Below are 16,433 nucleotides of genomic sequence, written 5' to 3'. Positions count from 1 at the left end.
CTACGGGAGCCGGACTTCATCCCCGACTTCAACTGCAGGTAGACTTCATCCGGACTCCTACGGGAGCCGGACTTCATCCCCGACTTCAACTGCAGGTAGACTTCATCCGGACTCCAACAGGAGCCGGAATTCATCCCCGACTTCAACTGCAAGTAGACTTCATCCAGACTCCTACGGGAGCCAGACTTCATCCCCGACTTCAACTGCAGGTAGACTTCATCCGGACTCCTACGGGAGCCGAATTTCATCCCCGACTTCAACTGCAGGTAGACTTCATCCGGACTCCTACGGGAGCCAGACTTCATCCCCGACTTCAACTGCAGGTAGACTTCATCCGGACCCCTACGGGAGCCGGATTTCATCCCTGACTTCAACTGCAGGTAGACTTCATCCGGACTCCTACGGGAGCCAGACTTCATCCCCGACTTCAACTGCAGGTAGACTTCATCCGGACTCCTACGGGAGCCGGATTTTGTCTCCAACTTCAACTGCAGGTAGACTTCATCCGGACTCCTACGGGAGCCAGACTTCGTCCCCGACTTCAACTGCAGGTAGACTTCATCCGGACTCCTACGAGAGCCGGACTTCATCCCTGACTTCAACTGCAGTTAGACTTCATCCAGACTCCTATGGGAGTCGGACTTCGTCCCCGACTTCAACTGTAGGTAGACTTCATCCGGACTCCTACAGGAGCCGGACTTCGTCCCCAACTTCAACTGCAGTTAGACTTCATCCGGACTCCTACGGGAGTCGGACCTCATCCCCGACTTCAACTGCAGGTAGACTTCATCCAAACTCCTACGGGAGCCGGACCTCATCCCCGACTTCAACTGCAGGTAGACTTCATCCGGACTCCTACGGGAGCCGGACTTCGTCCCCGACTTCAGCTGCAGGTATACTTCATCTGAACTCCTATGGGAGCCGGACTTCATCCCCGACTTCAACTGCAGGTAAACTTCATCCGGACTCCTACGGGAGCCGGACTTCATCCCCGACTTCAACTGCAGGTAGACTTCATCCGGACTCCTACGGGAGCCGGACTTCGTCCCCGACTTTAACTGCAGGTAGACTTCATCCGAACTCCTACGGGAGCCAGACTTCATCCCCGACTTCAACTACAAGTAGACATCATCCGGATTCCTACGGGAGCCGGACCTCATCCCCGACTTCAACTGCAGGTAGACTTCATCCGGACTCCTACGAGAGCCAGACTTCATCTCCGACTTCAACTGCAGGTAGACTTCATCCGGACTCCTACGGGAGCCAGACTTCATCTCCAACTTCAACTGCAAGTAGACTTCATCTGGACTCCTACAGGAGCCAGACTTCATCCCCGACTTCAACTGCAGGTAGACTTCATCCGAACTCCTATGGGAGCAGGACTTCGTCCCCGACTCTGACTGCAGGTAGACCTCATCCGGGCTCTTACGGGAGCTGCACTTCCACCCTAAACTCCTGTTGCAGGTAGACCTCACCCCGAACTCCTACGAGGGTCGGACTCCGAGCTCCTACCGTAAGTGACCAACTCTGGGATTCCGCTACAAACGATCTACCTCAAATTTCTACCACGAGCGGTCCATGCCGGATTCCCCCCGTAAGCCTTCATCCGAGCTTCCATTATGAACGAACCTCTCCAGCACCATCCGACACCCACCGTCGGTCGGCCCTCTGTCGAAACCTGTGCAAAATCGGACTGCATCTACGGAAAGCCTCTGACCAAGCTCCTGCGGCAAATAGTTCTCGCCTGCCGCCTTAACGCCCAAGGCACCCAACAGGATTTGCAGCATCCGAGCTCCTCCCAGATGGATAGCTACCTCTCTCTGCCAGGCACCTCAACCGAACTTCGGCCGACAGGCCTGGACCCCCTGGCAGGCTACAGTAACGGCCACGACTCTGTTCCACTTCCTGCGACGGATCCCGCGTGGCTCCATTACTCCCTGGTAGGCCACAGTAACGGCCATGACTCTGCTCCACTTCTTGCGACGGATCCCGCGCGGCTCTATCACTCTCTGGCAGGCCACAGTAATTGCCACTACTCTGCTCCACTTCCTGCGACGGATACCGCGCGGCTCCTCCACCCTCTGGCAAGTCCCGACAACGGATGCCGCTTCACTTCCCGCAACAGACTCCACGTGGCAGATCACAGTGATGGCCATGATTCCACTCCACTACTCTTCATAACAAACTTCTCCTGGCCCCGAACGGCCCACTGCCAGACGGTTACAAATGTCGCTATCATCTATTGCACCCTCTGCCTATAAAAAAGGGGACCCCAGATATGTTATTCTTTAAGCTCTCATTTTCTATCTAAAAACTCTGCTAAAATTTCTGTTCGAGCACTCCATTCTTGTTGAGGCAAAGAACTGACTTGAGCATCGGAGGGTCTTGCCGGAGCACCCCCAACTCTGGTTTAGACTTCCTTTGCAGGTCCCGACAGCGACTGCAGCTCCCTCGACTCCAGCTTCTCCGATGCAGGTGGATTTTTGCACCAACAATACTTATTGACACTATCAATAAGATTGGATAATAGTGACAATCACTTAAATGACATGGTAAGAGTTGAAAATAAGTTCGACGATTCCTAATATTAAGACTGAAATAAACTTTCATGTCTTATATTCAGGAGTCTCTTACCATTTTCAAATCTTCTACCATCCTGAAGTTTTTTGCAACTATTTGCAAACATGGCTTATACTGTCGGTATCCTATACCCTGATAGTAGGATTATCAATAGAGAAACTTCAAGAAGTTATCATATAACTATCTTGACCAGCGACCATTTGCTGATTTCTCTTTTAAGCCGTTTGGATTAGCCTGAGACTTCTAGATTAATTTACCTAAAAAACTATACTCAACTTCTGATACTGGCTATCGAAGTTAGGTCTGATAATATTTTCACTGTTTAACAGTGAAGAGAGTGATAATTTTCTAGCTATTTTTGAAAAGAGAATAATTGACCTATTAGTATATGAATTATTTTAAGCCTAAAGACTTGGACTTTAGTCTAAAGGTTATCCCACTATTTTATACAAATTGGTAGCCTCTACCTCCAATTCGAAGAATTATCTTAACTCCTTAGCGGGTACTAAAATCCACACAGACTGCATATCAGTCCAAGGATAGCTCGATCAACCCATATGCATCCATGGATAGATTCTCAACCAATTGGTTCTCCAAACAACTTCTAGTATTTAATTTTGCCCCAGATTTTATTTCAGTAGGTGATGGGTCTCCACTGAAAGTCCCGGTTAGGTCCAACTATTAACATGAATCTACTTAGTGATTCTAGCCAAAGAATGATTAGATCCGAGGATGGCTCGATCAATCTGACCACCATCAGATAGTTCAACAGAGTCATCATATGATGAATGATAATTCCATCATTCAGAGAGAACACCAGACAGATGGCACCTGCAATGTCAATCTGAAGTAATGGACCCATTACCATTCATCTTAATGAAAGGCTATGATCTAGTTATCCCCATAACTAGCTCATTTTATGGATCTAATAATTTGAAGAATTTGATTAGATCTTTTAGAAGATATCAGTCGATCTATAAGTCATAAATCTTCCCACTGACTTCACCAAGTCATATAAAGGACTAGATACTAGCTGGTCCAACTGATACATCATAAATCCTCCCACTGACTTCATCAAGTCATGAGAAGGACTAGAGACAAGCCAGTCCAATCGACAAGTCGATCCAGGGTACCTAAATCAGTCATACTGAATAACCTTAACAACATGGGTCAACTTGAGTTACCTAACGATCTAATCAGCCTAATGACTCAGGCTCAACCTTTGAGCCTCAATCAAGGTTTATTTGATTTAATCGAAGATATGGACTCGATCAATTATAACTATTATTTTTTATCTAGAGTATCCTTGGTCTAATCTAAATCAACTATTGGTTAGATTGGATCAACTACTCTTTTTAGTCTATTAAATCTTTGATCTAACCTTAGGTCTAACCCAATTAAAAGGACCTGATTAGAGCTATCCCATACCCTATGTTTTATACAATATCTTTAGATCATTAATCATAATTCTAGATCTAAAATATATTTTTTAATTCTCAATTAAGTGTAGCATCAACATGGGTTAAGGTTATTAATTGAAACTATTTCAATTTTATAAAATAATTTTACATCATTTTTATGCAAAATTTTCTATTTCGAAAACTAGATCAGCTTAATCCTGAACTGAGTTGGCTCACTTCAGTGGATCAACTAAGTCTGATACTTGATCAACTAACTGATTATGAATAATAACCATTATTGTTTGACCTGAGACAACTAGGTCGGGTCAGTCAACATTGAACCAATAAAAACAGGTGACTGGGTCGACTTAGTTCAAAACTAGTTGGCTTAGTTGGCATGCCAACAGATATCACATAGTTTCAGATCTGAAAATTTTTGCATAAATTGAAATAAAATCAAACATAATAATCTTTAGATCATATCTAAATATTTTATAATTTTAAATTTTATTTTTATGATTAAAATAATTTTAATCATATAGATTAGATATTTTACTTTTCATACAATTCATACTTTGTATCACATACAACAAATCCTAGGGTTTCAACATCTAGGATTTTGCAGAAAAGTAAGTTTTTTTCTTTCATTTTTTTCTTCATGGGACCTCACAGTAGTACCCCTATATATCATGAAGAGCACCCATTGAATGGAAAGAGAGGGTCATGTAACCCTACTTGCTCCTATGATCGGATGGCCTGATGATTACCCAATCCGAGTACTTTGCTACTCAAAATATCTAATCTAATTTATATATCATATATGCAAAAAATTTAGATCAAATCTAAATTATATTAGATCTGATTTTATATTAGATCATATCTAAAATCAGATCATAGCACATCTCATGCATTGCTAAATCTAGATTTTAAGTCTACATACATATATGTTCATGTCATAACGAACCTTCGCTCTGATACCATTTGAAGGGAAGCGTGGTGGGTGATGCGCATGTATTTTAAAAATTTATAATGGAATATATATAGATTAAATAATTTAATCTACAATGCATGCATAGATCAAATCTAAAATCATCATACAGGATCTATGACATAAACTAATATGCATGTATGCACATCTAAAATCTAAAATTTAGCAAGTATAGATCATATCTAATTTATATTTAGATCATATCTAAATATTAATTAAATTTAAAACTTCATATCTGAGTATAGATAGTAGATCACCACATTCAAAATCTATAGTACTTAATTCTTCATGATGCTTGACAGCCGCACATGTGTCCGACCTCTACGGATATCCACACGAAATCCTTATACTGATCGATCTCTTCGAGAGTACTAGCTCATGAAGAGACAATGCATTGGCTAATCTAAGAGGAAATATAAAGATGAAGAATAAGGAGATCCTCTCCTTTTCTTTCTTGGATCCATGCATCTGATCTCTACAATAGAGATCAAGAGAAGAACCCTTTCTTCTCAATTTTTCATGCATAAGAGAGAACATTTCTCTCTTCCTTTCATACCCTTAAGAAGAATTTTTCTTCTCTAATTTTTTATAATAAAAATTAGATCTAATTTGATTTCTCATATTAAAAATTATATAAAATCTTAAGCTCTAGAAAAATTCAAAAGAAAGATCCAAGAGAAGAACCATTCTTCTCTCTTCTTCTCCCTTTTTTCTTCCTTGATCTAGAACTCTAGGAAGCCCCTTACGCCCAACCAAATTTTTTAATATTTTTTTCTAAATTTTTATATTAAAAATTAAATTTAATCTAATTTTTATTTTAAAAAAAATTAAAAAAAAAATCTAGAAGAAGAACTCCTTCTTCAAGGCTGCACACAAGAAAGAAGACCTTCTTCCTTGATCTTGAACTTTAGGAAGCTCCAAATGCCCAACCAAATTTTTTATTATTTTTTCTTTAAATTTTTATATTAAAAATTAGATTTAATCTAATTTTTATCTTAAAAAAATCTAAAAAAAATCTAGAAAAAGAACTCCTTCAAACATGCCCATAAAAAAAAAGATCCTTCTTCTTCTCTCATTGGGAAGAACTTTTCTTCTTCAATTTTCTACTATAAAACTAGCAAGAGAATCTCTTTTTGATGCATAAGAATTAGTAACAAAAGATCTCAAAAATCCTTTCAAGAAGGGAGGAGAAGAGGAGAGACAAGGTGCATGGGATATGGGGCGTCCAACTCTTGGACGCCCCCTTCTCTTTTCTTTTCTTTGGGCGACAAGAAAGAAGAGAGGGATATCTCTTTTGGGGTGTGGAATCTCTTGTTTAAGAGAGGTGTGGGGCATGGGAATAAGTAGTACAGGGGTTGGTTTAGTTGGTTAAGTCCTATTCCAAATAGGACTCAAGATCTTGGTCAAATTCTAACTAATTTTTGAACCCAATGCTAACCAATTTAGGAATTAGTTACAACAAACTAACTAATTAGGTCCTAATCCAATGATGAATCCAATTGAGAATTAGTTAGATTAAAATTTCATTGATCCAAAAATTATTTCTAAATGGAGATCAGAGAATTCATTTGATATTAGGGTTTGATCCAATCAAGCCTATTATCCAATAGGGTTAGATCCAATCCAAGCCTATATAAAACTAATTAAATTATGTTCAATTTAAAATTTGATTTGCATCCCTGAGATCAATTAGAACAAGCCCTATTATTCAATAGGGATGCATCCAATCAATCCAAAATCAATCTAATTGAATCTAATTCAATTAGATATAATCTAATCCCCATTGCTCAATCAAATTGAGCCAATTAACAATCATATTATTAATTAATTATTCTTCTAATTTAATAACCATTAGTAAATAATTTATTATAACTTTTGCATAGGATTAATCATCAATCAAATTGATAATTAAATCCTTCAATAATTCATAATCGTCGATCAGCTATTTGATCAGACAGGTACTTCTATGTGTGTGACTCTATAGATTTAAACCTAAGTCGGTAGCATAAGAATAATTTTTGTACTAATCGATATAACCATCTAGCAATGAGACCCAACATCCGGATAGGCCGAATATATGCCCAGCAACACTCTAGAACCCATGTAGATATAATTACCATATAATTTACCCCTTTAACACTTGATGCTTAAGGATGACTAAGGGTTAAACTATCAACCCAAAATGAGTGATCCATATTGTGTCTCAATCTTAAAAATTCTGTGACTCCTCACTAGAACTATTTTGGCTAAAGTTTTGCTAAATTGAAACACAGTAATGCATCATCTTCAATTTTACTTAGAGTGGTCAATCCCATCTTGACTCGCACTCAGACTTCACAAGTATTTGACTGTATTCAAAAATCTTCCATCATCGAATTAGAAACTAGGAAAGTCCAGCACCAAAGCACATTGAGTTGCTTGCAAGTCACTGAGGCAACCTCAGGTCTGAGGGATACATATACCCATATCCCATTAGAGCAATCCTTGACAATAGAGTGCTCCAGAAGTGGTCACGCTCAGTGAAATGTACTCCTATAGATCATTCATATGCCATATCTATGTCATCACACGCCTTGGTTAAGAAGACAACCAACCAATATGGCATACAATGACCTACACTCGATATAATTATCATCCTTGTAATAATTATATCATTTGATTATGAGCAGAATTTAAGAACTACATGATAAATCCTCCTTTATCATTTTGAAAGTAGCTCTAAGGACTTCATCATAATATATGAGTTCTATTTAGGAAGATGTATTTCTTATGATGAATCTTGTCAGATAATATTTATCATTTTATAAGTCATATACTTTTATGGAGCATAATTATCTACAACCTAGATGATTGGCTTTAGGACACATTTTTCAACAGTTTGGAAGTATTTAATTTATGTCAAGTATTTACAGACCGATTAGCTTGGATCTCGATCCTATATGTATTATTTTGTAGGATAATCCCAAAGAATCTAGGGGATATAACTTCTACCTTGCTAAAGAATAAAAGTTGTTCGTCATTCCTTTTAGAAAAGGAGTATCTTGGTGAAGGTACTGATGTCTTTAATATGAAACTTATGAAGTTCGATAGGTAGAAGAACTTAAACAATCTAGTGAACCCATAGAATCAGATTTGATTAGATCAAACCCAAAATCCATTGTAGAGGCACCATTAAGGAGATCCGATAGAGTACCGTGTCTGTCGGATATATGCTTCGATTTCTAGTTTCGGGATGTGATCCTGTTGAACTTGATGAGAACAATAAGGATCTGATCACCTATATGGATATCATGTAGAGATCTGACTCCGATTAGTAGCTTGGAGCCATAGAGTCTGAAATGGAGTCCATAATGGTCAATGGTGTATGGACATCATTGATCTATTTGAAGGGATAAAACCCATAGGGTGTAAGTGGATCTTCAATAGGATCATAGAGCGTAAACGAGAAGGTGGAGACTTAAAATGTCCATTTGATTGCCTAAGGATATTGTCAACATTATGGTATTGACCATAACAAGATAATTTTCTCCTAGGGCGATGCTAAATATTTCGGAGTTGGAATGTGCATTTTTATAAATGATCAAAATGCATGGCTTCATTGAGAATGAAGAAGAATCCTACAAATACAAATGGATTAATAGTTCTGTGAGTATATTTCTTATTTTATATGTGAATAAAATTTTTTTAATCAAAAAAGATATTCCTTACATTATAGGGAATAAAGGTTTCGCTATTATCATTGTTCTCCACAAAGGACTTGGAAAAAGCATCCCTCATCCTAGAGATGAAGATCTATAGAGATAGATCTAAGAGACTGCTTGGATTATCCCAGTCCAACGTACATAGAGTATTTATGAGTAGAATTTATTCTATCATGTACACCATGTATAAGATCGAATATGGTATACTCACTAGGGTAGTGAGTGGATACCTACAAGATCCAAGTTCGAATCACTAGAAGGATATCCTTAAGTATTTAAGAAATACTAAAGATCAATGATTCGGTTATGGAGAATCTGACTTAAAATTTGTAAAGTATGACTCCAATTTTTAGTTGGATACAATAATAGTAAGAATGTGTCAGAATACATCCTTATCCTAAATAATGGAGCAATTTGCTAGAAAAGTTCCAAGCAAAGCAATATAGCCAAATTCAAATTGTGAGGCAAAATGTATTGCAACATTCGATGCTTGCAAGGAAGCTATATGATTGTACAGGTTCACTGACATGCTAGGAGTGGCACCCTTCGATGATGGTCCTGCTGTATTGTACAGCATCGGAGCCATAGCTCATGCCAAGGAGCCGAAGTCTCATTAGCTTACCAAGCATTTTGCATTGCTACCACTTTATTCAGGAAATCTGCTAAGGTGACGCCAAGCTTTAGAAGATCGATGGAAAGGAGAACTTAACCAACCGATTTACTAAAGCCTCGATATCTAAGAGTTTTGAGATGATAAATCGAAGATGGATATATGATACTATACTGATTGGTTTTAGTACAAGTGGGAGTTATGGAGAAATATATCCTAAAGTCAATCATTTGATGATTATGCTAATTATAAATATATATAAATTAATAAATTAATAAATAATAAAAATTATTTGACCTTTTTCATCATAATGTTACATCTTCTAATGAACTCCTATATTATGATGAAGTTCTTAGGGCTACTTTGATCAATAAAGGAAGTTTTATCGTGTAGTTCTTAAACTGACTCACGATCAAACGATATACTATTACTAGGACGATAGCGATATCAAGTGCAGGTCATTGTGTACCATATGCATTGGTTGTCTTTGTAATCAAATGAAGTGGAGACACTGATATCTCATTGAACATGACCAACTGCGAAGCACTCTACTATCAAGAGTAGCTCACGAAGAGTATGAATATAAGTATCTCTCCGATCGAGATCACCATGGTGAGTTGCAAGCAACTCACTGTACTTTGGTGCCAAACTAACTGAGTTTCTAATTCAGTGATGGAAGATTTTTGGGTACAGTTAAGTACTTATCAAATCGGTGTATGAGTCAAGATGAGATTGACTCCTCCAAATTAGTAGGAGTTAATGTATCAATATATTTTAATTTAGTAAAACTTGAGCTCGGATAATCCATATGATGGATTTGAAAGATTGAAATATAATATGGATGACTTATCTAGGATTGACAGTTAAATTTTAGATCATCCTTGAGCATTAGGATCAAAGAAATAAATTATGCGATAATCATACGTCAATAGGTTCTTGAATGTTGCTTCATCATCATTTGATCGATCCGGATGTCAGGTCATCATTGCTAGATGGTTACATCGATTGATGAAGAAATTTATTCTTGTGCTACCAACTTAGGTTCGAACCTATGAGATCACACTCAAAAAAAATTTCTAACTGATCATGTGGCTGATCAATAATTGAGAATCGTTAAGGGGCTTAATCATCAATTTAATTGATGGTTAACCTTATGCAAAAGTTGTAATGAATTTATCCACTAAGTGTTAGTAAATTAATGGAGGATTAATTAATAATTAGATTACTGACTAACTTAATTTGATTCAGCAAAGAGATTAAATAAAATCTAATTGAATTAGATTCAATTAGGTTTGACCCGATTAGGTTATGAGATGACCTAATCGCTAAGGGAGAATTATCCCTGATTTGATCAAGATTTTAGTTCAATCAATTCCTAATTTGATTGGAATTTGATTAAAAATTTATGAACCTAATTAGATTGGATTTCATAGATTTTATTTGGACTAAACCAGATGAGATTTGATTTGGATTCAAATAAGGAAACCTAGAGTCCATATAGGATTGGACTCTTCCTCCCCATGTGCCTCCTACTTTGATACCAACTTCTCCATGCTCAAGAGGTTTTTGCATAAGATTTTTTCATGCCAAAGAGGACATTTCCCTTCCTTTCTCACATCCAAATCTGATTTGGTTTTGATAAAAAAAAAATTTTGAAATTAGATTTCAAAGCATTCCTTATCAAGAGAATCTGTTCTTATCCAAATCACTCCACATGCCAACTTATTTTTTCTCCTTATGTGTGTGACACTTTGAGGAGGATTATTTTATTATGAGAAATTAGATTAGGATCTGATTTCACATGAACAAATAAAAGAAGGGGCATCCCTTATTTTTTTTGAGGCATGAAATTTGTGGAAGGGCGACATATCTTGAAGAGTCCAAGATCCTTAAAACTCTTCACCCAACCCTATTATATGCCAATAAAAAGGGGTCTATTTCTTCTCTTTTATGCATGTAAGAGGCTAGAGAAAGGGCTTTGATGGTGAGAAGTCCTTGGGTGTGAGTTCATAGAGTGAAAAGAGAAGGAGAGTCCTTTCTCTTTGGGTGTGCACAAAAATTTGAATTCTAATTTTTTGGTCCTAAGGGTTTGGGAAGAGAGAATAAATTAAAGAGATTATTTTCTTCTCCATCTTTCTTCCTCCTCTTCATCTCCTCCAGAAGTCCATGTTCAATCTTTGAAAAGGTTCTAAAGATTTGAAGAAAGGATCCAAATCAACCAAGAAGAAGGTCTTCATGCAAATTAGCATTCTCGAGAAGGCTAATCAGATCAGGACTTCGAGTGGACTTTCTGTAGAGGTCGGATGCGTATGTAGCTACGAGTAACCAGCAAAGATCATCTTTACTATATCTCTAACAGAGGTGATTGTTGACCCCCGCTCAGGCATCGAGTTTTAAATTCAGATAGGTGTAGATATGATCTGTAGTAAGTGGTATATTTTTATATTTATTGAAGATATTTTTGATAATTTATAATACTAACATCTTCTTAAAAACTTAATTTCATGAATAAATTAGATTTTCTTACAAAAATAAATAATTTTAAAAAATATAAAATTAAAACATATTCATGGAAAATAGATGTCGATTTAATTGAGCAATTTAAGAATAAAATAATAAAAAAAATTTGAAAAATTTAATGTATATTTTTTCTTATTTTTCAGGAAAAAATCAGAGCGAAAATAGAGTCAAAATATCCTAAAAAATATTGAAAATTATCTTCGGTGCATGGTGGACCGACCGCTTGATCTACAGAATCAAGAGCGCGGTCCACAAAAATAGTTCATAGTCCACAGGCGCAGTCCACAGTGGAAAGAAGGCTTTTTATGCTGATCGACGGTCCAAATCACATTTGGAGCTTGATCCAACAGCTGTGGTAGTTCCCGACTTTGTTAAGGAGAGATTTACGCAATCCAATGGCTGAAATTCTCTCTGGAGTGTGATTGGATGGTCAAAAACACATCCGACTTTGATAAGGATTAAAACATCAGATTTTGGGCTAATCTGGGTGGTTCAAAGGCAATCGGATGGTCAGAAATTGATGTAAAGGATATTATACGAATTCTAAGGGTTTTAGAACTCCTTTTTCTACCAAAAAAAATAAAAAATTCACCTATAAATAGGAGATCTAGGAATAAGTGTAGAGAGGAGAAAAAATCAGAGAAAAAATAAGAAAAAAAAATTTAAAAAAAATCAAAGAGCTTTAAGGATCAAATATTGGGAGATTATGGAGCTAGAGAGCTTGATGCGTGGCTAAATCCCTTCAACCCAAGAATACGATGAAGCTTGTAAATGAGTTTTTATTTTTTTTCTTGTATTTAATTTTTATGTAATAAAATTATATTTTTATTTCATATCTTTTTATTTTTTTTTGAGGTATTGATCCAGCCTACACGACCTATACCCTCTATTGATGTACCGTGATCCTTGGATACGGTACGTGCTTTGGAGAGATAGATCGTAGTATATGAGATTAAACCTTAGATCTAGTAATTGAATTTAGATAGTTTATACTCTGACAGGATGAGCTGTAATCTACTGATACAGTCCGTACCCCTTAGAGATAAGCTATACTAATACCTTAATCACAAGAATTAATATTGCAACATAAGAAAAAATAAATAAATCTAATTTGCATGGTGGATTCAAAATTTTTGGATTATTTCTCTGAATTATTTTTTTTAATAAATTAATTTATATTTTTAATTTAATTCATGCTATTCTATTTCTTTTTAATCTTTCTACAATCAATTCTCTTTTATTTATTCTTAAAAAAATAAAAGATAATCACCCTAAATCTCTATGGAAATGATCCCAACTCATCCTATCTATATAGTTTAAGTTGATTTTTATTCTTGACCATCTACGACAGTGATCAAATTTTGGCACCGTTGTCGGAGATCTAGGCACAATTATTTTTTTATTAAAAAAAATTTAGTCTTATTTTTAGTTTCCTTTTATTTGCTTTCTAACTTGCTTGGTTACTTTGTCAAATTTATTTTTTTCTAAAAAAAAAATATCTACATTGACACCTCATAATCTACTTAGAAAATTAGATACTTAATCATAAAACTTAAAAAGTGAAACAAATCAATTTACTTTTGACTAACTACCAAATCTGGTCATCTTTTCTTCTTGCATTACATAAGTCCATAAAATATCTTAAGGGCATAAACCCTAAACAAGATAAGCTGAGAATTTCATCACAATCACCCTTCCTTGGCCGACAAATCACCATCCTGCATATTGCATTAACCCAAATCTTAACTTAAAATCAATTAGATGTTGGCCTCTAAGGACTCTCGAGCTCAATAGGACAAGGGATCCAAAGAATTGGACCAAGTTAGGGTTAGTCAGTTTGACTGGTGTCTAGAAAAGTGGTTCAAAGACTACGTCCTAAAAGAAGGTGGTTATTTAATTGATTTCGTTCACTTACTTGGCCAACTCAGTTGGTATCTAAGAAAAGCAACGGGGAGACCCTCACCAACTTTACACTTACCTGGCCAGTTAAGTGGCTAGTCTTTTACCTGGAGTGCTCAAAGGCAACTTTGGTGGTTAGGAGCTGTCTAGATCTAGGGTTACCCTTAGCTAGGATTGTCTGCATAACTTGATTACTAACCTACAACCATTAACCCTAATTAAAACACTCTTCTCTATCATCTCTCGATTTAGGACTCCTTAAGCTCTCATCTTTATAATTCTCTTCTCATCTATCTCTCTTTCCTCTTCTCTTAAAAAAAAAAATTAAAAAAATTACATAAATAACTGAAAATTCTCAATTTTTTTTTTGGAAAAGAAAATCTGATCGTTTAGTGAGAATTGATTCAAACCCTACCCTAATCCAAGAAAATTCTGAGTCCACAATGAGTGAAGTCAATCAACCTCAGGTCCTAAAAGATCTTTGCTATCCTGTTAGGTCAGCCTAACCATCTTGTATCAGACTTCCCTAAACCAATGCAACAACTTTTGAAATTAAACCTCAAATCATTAACATGCTCCCTAAATTCACTGATAATGAAGATGCATATATTTTTATTAGAGAATTTGAGGAAGTATGTGACACCATGAGAATACACCAAATGTCAAATGATGCTATTAAACTTAGGCTGATTAATTTTGCTCTCAAGGACAGTGCTAAGAAATAGTTATATAGTCTGCCCAACCACTCGATCACAACTTGGGATGGATTTGTAAAAACTTTCTTGAGAAAATTTTTCTCACGTCATAAAACAGCTAAGTTAAGAAATGAAATTAACCAATTTTATCAATTTGGGGGTGAGTCTTTTTGGAAGTATTTTGATCATTTTAAGAACCTTTTAACCCAATGCCCACACCATGGAATTGAGACTTGGAGACTATGCCAAACCTTTTATGAGGGACTAGACCCAAACTCTAGAACCATGCTAGAGTCAATGTGTCAGGGCCAGTTTATGCATAAGGAAGCCAATGAAGCCTGACAATTCTTAGAAGACCTAGCAGAAAAGAGCCTACAGGGGGAAGCAACTAGAAAACCTACAAGAGGTGCTATGCACCAAGTATCCACATCCCTAGCTACAGAGGCCAAAATAGATACTATACTATGTAGGTTAGAGGTCTTAGAACTCAAGGGACACACCCAAGTGAACAAAGTTTCAATATCTACTTGCAATGGATGTAATGCCACGGACCACATCATGGAAGAATGTCCCTTTTTTATGAATCCAACTGGGAACGAAGTAGCACAGGTTAATGCTACCTACTACAAATCTACAAATGACCCTTATGCACCAACTTATAACCCAGGATGGAGGAATCACCCTAACTTTTCTTGGTCACAAGGGTCAAATCCCAGTAGACCTATCCTTAATCAATCCAATCAAAGGCCTACTCAACCATCAAATTATTCACAAGGCTTCAACAATGATCAAAGGCTTAATGCACTAGAAAAAGGATTAGAGATTTTAATAAAAACCACTTCTGATAGTATAAAATTTAATGATCAAAAGCATAATTCACTAAAGAAAAGCCTTGAAGCCTTGACAAAATATACAAACAATTTCATTCAAATCACGGGCCAACATGTAAATTCAAACACCCAAGCCATTGTCCATCTAGAAATACAATTAAGTCAGTTGGCTACCACTATCAGTGAAAGAGAAAAAGAAAAATGGCCAAGCCAACCTGAACCTAACCCAAGAGCCCAAATTGATCAATAATCTCAACCTAAAGGTCGATTCAATCATGTAAATGTAATTCACACCTTAAGGTCTGGGAGATAAGTAGACAATCAAGTAGGTATAACTAAGAACCAAGAAGACCAACCGACTGAACCACAAACTGATCAGATCAAGTCTGACGAGCCTAAATCAATAGAGGTTAATGAGCCATCCAAGCCAATTGCAGAACCCATCACTAGGTTCAAGCAAGTTGAGACATCAACCATCAATCCTATAGCTCCTTTTTCAAATAGACTTAGGTCCAACAGACACTCAGCTCATATGGATCAAATCTTAGAGATATTCAAACAAGTGAAAGTAAATATTTCTTTGGTAGATATGATCCAACAAGTTCTCACTTACGCTAAGTTTCTCAAAGATCTATGTACAAAGAAGAAGGCCACTAACATTCCCAAGAAAGCCTTCTTGGCAGCTAGTGTGAGCTCATATCTTTCAAGCCACATGCCAGTCAAGTACAAAGATCCAGGATCTCCTACAATCTCATGTGTCATTGGCAAAACCATTATTGATAGGGCCTTGTTAGACCTAGGGGCTAGTGTGAATATCTTACCTTATTCAGTCTATGAAAAATTGAGGATAGGAGAATTAAAGCCTATAGAAATTACATTGCAATTGACAGACCGATCAGTGAAAATCCCCAAGGGAGTTGTGGAGGATATGCTAATCAAGATCAGTGATTTCATTTATCCTGTAGATTTTGTGATCCTAGAAACTGAGCTAGTGTCAAACCCAAAAGGTCACATCCTAGTCATCTTAGGTAGACCATTTTTAGCAACCACCAACGTCCTGATCAACTGTCACAATGGACTCATGAAGCTCTCATTTGGAAATATATCCATTGATCTTAATATTTTTAATCTTGAAAACAAAAAGGACCAATTAGTCAATGTAAACCTGATCCAAGATGAGATTTATGAGCCCATTGATCTAGGAAAAGAA

This window comes from Elaeis guineensis, chromosome 16 (assembly GCF_000442705.2).
Source record: "Elaeis guineensis isolate ETL-2024a chromosome 16, EG11, whole genome shotgun sequence".
Classification (NCBI taxonomy): Eukaryota; Viridiplantae; Streptophyta; class Magnoliopsida; order Arecales; family Arecaceae; genus Elaeis; species Elaeis guineensis.
The sequence above is the reverse complement of the archived record's forward strand: the minus strand, read 5'-3'. Positions refer to the sequence as shown.